This window comes from Otolemur garnettii, unplaced genomic scaffold (genome assembly GCF_000181295.1).
Source record: "Otolemur garnettii isolate 467f Iridium unplaced genomic scaffold, OtoGar3 scaffold00059, whole genome shotgun sequence".
In the NCBI taxonomy this organism is placed as follows: domain Eukaryota; kingdom Metazoa; phylum Chordata; class Mammalia; order Primates; family Galagidae; genus Otolemur; species Otolemur garnettii.
Genome location: NW_003852454.1, coordinates 10,595,046 through 10,602,494, shown reverse-complemented (window position 1 = coordinate 10,602,494; position 7,449 = coordinate 10,595,046).

Genomic DNA, 7,449 nt, shown 5'->3' with positions numbered 1-7,449 from the left:
AACTTTTGAAAAGTATGATGAAGCAGCAATAGAGACAGTTAAAGACAAAGAAACAGAATGTGCATCCACACACTCATTCATGAATAATATGCATTAAAAGGTAACATAATTTTAGCTATTCTAAATAATAAAAATAATGTCACTTATAAATACAAAAATAAAGTAATACATTTGAAAACTCCAAAAAGTATATTTTCCTTAAAACAGCTGATCACCAAAACTATGTCAAGAGTAAATAAATAATGTGAATACCTATAAATATTAAACATTATAAAAACATGTACCATTAAGCTTCCACTATCAGAAATATATCACCATTATAAGATCTGTAATAACATAAAACCACCTAAACAGAGGAATTATCTTAAAATCTATATTTGTAGGCTTTTTTCACTCAACAATATAGTTGTAAAAATTTCTGACCTGTTAGTAGATAAATTCCATTAATGAACAAAACATTATCACATGGCAAAGTCAAAGACCCACCTATGCAATAATTGTGTAATTTGAGGAAGGCTGTTGATATTCCTCACTACATTAGAAATTAAAAGGGATCATAACATTTTCTGAATAAATGTAGAAAACATTTTTGATCTATTTCAGTACCCATTTAGTTGAAAACCCTTAGCAAACTAGGAATAGTAGAAAATTTCTCTTACATGATAAAGATTGTCTGCAAATCACATATCATGCCTAATGATAGGATATTAGAAGTTGTTATTTTAAAATCAGAAACAAAAAAAGAATGTTCTTTATGTTGCTTCCATCAATATATAGAGAAGGAGGCTCTGGCCAGCCCCATAGGACTACCAAACGTAACAGGAGGGAAGTTTGGAGAGAAGAAAAAAATCTGTCATTGGATGAATACAACATGATTTCCCACATATAAACACAGGATTGCTAAGGACACATGCATGGTATAGAGTTCAGTGGGTTTGCAAGATATAGGATAAACATATAATACTTCATCAATTATAGAACATGCATTTTCATGTCCTAGATATTTAATGGGAATAAGTTGGAAAATTTGTGTGTTGCTTTTGTTGAACAGAATATTCTGTGATTTGTGATTTTGTGATATGGGCTGATATTACTGGCATTAGATGATATCTCAAAGTAGTTTTGATTTGCATTTCTCTGATGATTAAGGATGGTGAGCATTTTTTCATATGTTTGTAGGCCATGCACCTGTCTTCTTCAGAGAAATTTCTCTTCAAGTTCCTTACCCACCCTGAGAGGGGATGACTTGTTCTCTTCTTACTAATACGTTTGAGTTCCCTGTGGATTGTGGTTATTAAACCTTTGTCGGAGACATAACCAGCATATATGAACAGAATATTTAAATGTGTGTATTTATGTGTGTCCATGTATCTGTATACAAGGAAAATGTATGTATATATATACACATTCACATTTTTTAGGAAAAACCTTGTATTATATATACGTCAATTATTTTAAAGCACATCTATATAGTGAAAGTAGATTTAATAAAAAATATCTTTCAGAGAATTTCATAGAACTTGACAAGTCATGTCAATTTTGAATCTGAAAAAGGATTGAGATTAGGTAAGAGAGCAGCATTATGCAGAATAACAAGCAGAAATAACACACATGTCCATCAACTGATGAATGGCTGAACAACATACAGAGCATCCACACAATGAAATATTATTTCGCAGAAAAACTAATGACATATTGATACCTGCTATGACACTGCTAAAGCTTGAAATATACTAAATGAAAGAAGCCAGTCCCACCATGTGACATATTTTATAATAACATGTAAATGGGGCGACACTTGTGGCTCAAAGGAGTAGGGTGCCAGCCCCACATACCAGAGGTGGCGGGTTCAAACCAAGCCCTGGCCAAAAAAACAAATAAACAAACAAACAAACATGTAAATGAAATACCCAAAATAGGTAAGCCCATAGACACAGAAAGTAGGTTATGTTTGCCCATGGTTTTGTGGGCAACGAAAAATGCAAAGTGACTATTATCAAACACAGGGCTTATTTTGGGGGTGGTGAAATTATTCTAAATTTAGATTGTGAAGATAATTGTACAACTCTGAATACAGAACACTGAATTGTACATTTTAAACGGGTGATTTTATGATATATCAATTATTTCTCATAAAGTCGAAGAAAAATATTAGCTATGAAATTGCGAATAAGACATAATTATGAAGATAATAGGCATTTGACACTTAGTTTGACAAAGTAAAAGGAATGAAAAGCAATAGAAGGTTCAAAGAGGGACAGATGTATTCATGAAAATTGTTACACAATTTACAATGGCTTTATCAGTCACTGATTGAAAGATGGAATACTCAACAAATGACTCTGGATAAAAATAATTTTACATCTAAAATATACAAATAAATTAAAAACCAGGAAGAGAAGCAAAACTTTCTGGAAAAAAAATGATACTCTAGTATCATAATATAAGGAAGGAGTTATTATATTAACAAATAAACAAAAAGTATGAGCCATGGAGAAAACTGAAATTTCTTTCTAATTAACATTTACAGCACTGTATCAAAAATACTAAAAGTGATATAGTAAGTGAAAGACATAAAAAGTTGTTTTCAACAAATACGTTACATGGATGATCAGTACCTGAAATAAATTTAAAACTGCAACTCAGGAGGAACAAGGAGGCAGTCTAATAGAGAAATATTGTAAATAGGTAATTAACAAAAAATTAAATTTTAACCAAAAATAAAAATAAAAAACTGCTGATGCACAGTAGATAATAAAGTAAACAAGTGAAGCCATTATTTTATAATTCTATTTGTTGAGGGGGAGGGATGAAGAGAATAGTCATATACCCCAATTTCCACATTTCTATAAATGTAGAGTACGTATGTAGTTTAGTTAATACATGAAAATATATACATGTGCACGGACATACACAGACACACACAGACATTACAGGACACACAGGAGAAAGAGAATGGGTAAATCAACTGCAGTTTATTTGCACAATAGAACAGTAAACATCAGTGAAATGAGATACACTGAAATAATAAATGTCAACATGAGAAAATTTATGTGAACATCAGAATAGATGCAACAAATCATTGACAAAATTTGCCATGTAATTTTCTTCAATTTAAAAGGACAAAAGAATCCAGGCATGGTAGCACATTCCTGCAATCCTACTACTTTGGGAAGTCAAGGTTGAAGGATAGCTTGAGGCTAGCAGTTTGATACCAGTCTGACCAGGACCCAGACCATGTCTCCATTAAAAATCAAACAAACTAAAAACTATCCAGCAGTGGTGGGGTAAACCTAAGGTACTCCTAGCTACTAGGGAAGCTTTGGCAGGAGGATTGTATGAGACTAAGAGTTTGAGGTTGCTGTGAACTAAGGTGATGCCACAGCACTCTAGTCTAGGAGACAGAGCAGACCCTGTCTCAAAAAAAAAGAAAATAAATAAATAAGACAGAAATAGAAAAGAAAAAGAAAAGATAAGACAAAACACTCTGAAAACCAACAACAACAAAAAGAATCTTTACCATCTTTATCTACATGGTAAGGGTATATAAAAATATACAGTGGATATATTGTTGATAAATGGTGAAATCATTATATTTTAATTATACTGATATAATAATCCCTGCCATTATCACTTTAATTTGCCCTTCTATTAGAGGTCATAGCGACATAAATGAACTAATACATATAACAGAAAGGAAAAAATAAAATTTTTATTATTAATAGATCATTTGAGTGAATGAAAACACACAAAAATGTGAAAGCATAATATTTAAATGGGACAGTTTAGCAAGTTTTCCAGATTATAAAAAATACAATAAATCAGATAATAATCTTAAAGAAAACTTTCATTGTAGTATTGAATAATTACATAATTATCTAATTACCAAGGACAAATAAAAACTCAGACTCAAGGAAAAAGTTGGAGAACAGTATTTCATGCTAATGGAAACCAAAAGAGAGTGGGAGTTCCAGTAATCACAGCAGACACCATCAACTTTAAAACAATAAAAGTAAAAAAGGACACAGATGGGTAATTTTATACTGATCAAGTGAACAATTCAACAAGAAGACATATCAATTCTAAATATTTATACACCCAACTTAAGCACTCTCAGATTTATAAAGCAAATTATATTTGGTCCAAATGATTGAAATAATGTGATAAACAATACTGAAATAGTTGGATGATTTAACACCTCACTGAGAGAACTGTACAGATTTTCCAAACAGAAATTGAACAAAAGAACTTTGGACTTAAACTTAACTCTAGAATAAATGGGTTTAAGACTGTAAGGTGACCAGATATCCCACTTTTGGTGGGACAGTCCCGATTTTTAACAATCTGTCCCACGTTCCACAGCATTTTAAAAAAGTCCCAATTTTTAGAAAGAATGCTAGGGAATGGCAGGAGAACAGAAAGGGAATGGACAGTTTTTAGCTGTCATGTGGCTATTTTGCCAGGAAATGAGTTTTATATTATTTTTGTTAATTTTATAATGTTAAACTTTAATAATAACAAATAATTGTTGAGTATTGAGAACTGCTTATCAAAGTTCATATTGTTGATCAGTTGTTAGAATTTGACAAGAAATATGCCAAAGAATAAAATAATACTATACATCATTTTTAATGTATTATATTTATAAATTGTACTTATGTTGAAATTTAAAAAAATATTACAATGCTATTTTTGTGTTCTATGAAAATTTTTGTTGCTTCATACAGATCAAATTTTTAATTAAGACCGCTCCCCCCCGCCTCCGGTCAGTGGTGTCCCGCTTTGCCAATGTTAAAATCTGGTCACCTTATTTAAGAGACATCTGCAGAATGTTTTGCCCCAGTACTACTGAATATAAATTCTTCTCGTCAGCCCATAGATCACTTATTTTCGAGATGACTCACATCCTATATCACAAAATAAGCCTCAAAAAATTATAAAAAATAGAAGTTATACCATGTATTTTTACAGATCACAACAGAATAAGAATAGAAAACAATTACAACAGAATACTCATCTCAACATAAAGCTCTGGGGTGGTGCCTGTGGCTCATAGGGTGCCAGCCCCATATACTGAAAGTGGCAGGTTCAAACCCAGCCCCAGCCAAAAACTGCAAGAAAAAAAAAAAGGACCAATATAAAGTTATGGAAACAAAATAACTTATTGCTGAATGATACCTGGGTCAAGGAGAAGAATCAAAGAAAACCATTAGATTCCTGCACAAAATGTCAATATGGCCACAAGCTATCAAAACCTGTGGAACACTGAAAAAACAGTCCTAAGAGGGAAATTCATCATATTAATTGCTCACATCTAGAAATCAGAAACTGCAGAAATCAACAATCTCCTGTGTTATGTTGAAGTACTGAGAAAGGAAGAGCAATCCTATCCAAGGCCCAGGAGAACAAAATAAATGATCAAAATATATCAAAATATGATCATAATTAAATAAAATTGATAACCAAAGAACTATTAAGAAGATTAACAAAACAAAAATTTGGTTCTTTCAAAAGATAAACAAAATTGATAAACCCTTGGCCAGATTAATCAGACAGAAAATTAAAATCTTGAATAAGCCCAATCATAAATGAAAAAGGGGTAATGAAAACAGATACCATATAAAAATGTGTATGTCCAGAAATTTGAAAAGGTTGGTAAAATGGAAAAATTCCTGGAAACATACCACCTCCCTAGACTCAATCAGGAAGAAATAGAACTCTTGAACAGATGACTATTAGGAACCAAAATTGAAACAATAATACAAAAGCTTACAACAACAACAAAAAAAGTTCTAAATCAGACAGTTTTACACCAGAATCTACCAAATTTTCAAGGACAAGCTTATACCAATATTGCAGTATGTATTTCAAAATCTTGAGAAGGAAAAAAATCCTCCCTAACTCCCTATACAAAGTAAATATTGGCCTGATGCTAAAATTAGGAATAGACACATAAAAATAGAAAACCACAGGCCAATATCATTAAAGAATGTTGGCACAAATTACTTTAAAAACTCTTAGCAAAGAATTTATCTACATATCAAAAGAATAATTTCTTATGACCGGGTAGGCTTCATTCCTGGGACACAAGCCTGGTTCAACATATGTAAATCGATAAATGTCTTTAAGTACATGAAAATAATTTTAAAAAACACCACATGATCCTCTCAATAGATACAGAAAAAGCATTTAACAAAATTCAGTATTCTTTTTTGATAAGAGCAATTAGAAAATTGGCATAGATTGGACATTCTTTAAACTAATAGAAACTGTCTATGACAAACCCACAGCCAACATAATACTGATTAGAGAAAAACTGAAAATGTTTCCACTTAGAACTGGAACAAGATGAGGATGTTCCCTATCACAACTACTATTCAATATAGTCCTGGAAGTGTAACGGGCACGGTCCCAAACTGTCCCCAGTCCCCAACCCCAGGGTCGATTCCAAGAAAAAAAAGCTTCAGAACAAGGAAGCACAGAAAGTCCAAAATTTCACAAAAAAACAAGTTCCTGGTGGACAAACAATGGTGGAAACCTACCCAAGCTGTGGTACCCAAGCTATAACCATTGTTACCCAAGTTGTATCCATTGTTACCCAGGCTGTAACCCCACCCCAAGCTAACTGCAACGTTCTGCTTCTGTACTGGCTTGCTTTCTTAGCTACACAAAAAGACAACCTGCCCTCCACTTTGGGACTGACTGCCCTTCAGAGCAGCAGACCCCTGCATAGGTGTAGTAAATCACCAACTGATTGTACCTAAAGTGGCGTCCAAGTCTATCTTTCCAGGTTGAGGTGGTTACAACATTCTGGAGGCCCCAGAGAGTCCTGCCCTTGGATCCTCCCCCAGCTCGCCACAGGCTGATGGCTCCAAAAAAAGGCATTGGAGTGACGTTCTTCCACCTTGGGGCCCTCAGAAGCATGGATTTGGGGCACATTTCCCCAAATTTTCCATTCTGGTGACTCAACTGTGGTGCCTTGGGTAAGTCTGTCTGGATCTCTAGAGAATTTGGGAGAACTAGACAAGCTGGATGCAACTGACAGTCATTTCCCAAGACAGAGTAGAGACATTTCCCTGTCTCTTTGGGTTGTCAGTCTTCTATGCCATTGCTTTTTTTGTTTGTATTTGTTTGTCAGTGTCTGCTTGATATTTTGGGACAGGGACCATCTACCCTGCCAACTCCTTTAGAGTATCTACTCTAATTTTTTCTAATGTCAGCCACCGTGCCAAGGGATATGGTGCAAAAGTGAAACCAGGCACTTTATGCACCCTCTGTGAATTGGAGTGGCTGGTTTTCAATACAAATTGGCCACACATGTGGTCTTTTATTCTCTCCCTTCCCTCTAGTATTCAAATGTTTATGGTTGCCCTGACCATCTGGACCAGATCCCCTATGTAAATGTATGGATTGACATCGCCTCTGAGGTGGCGGCTTACACCCGAAAGT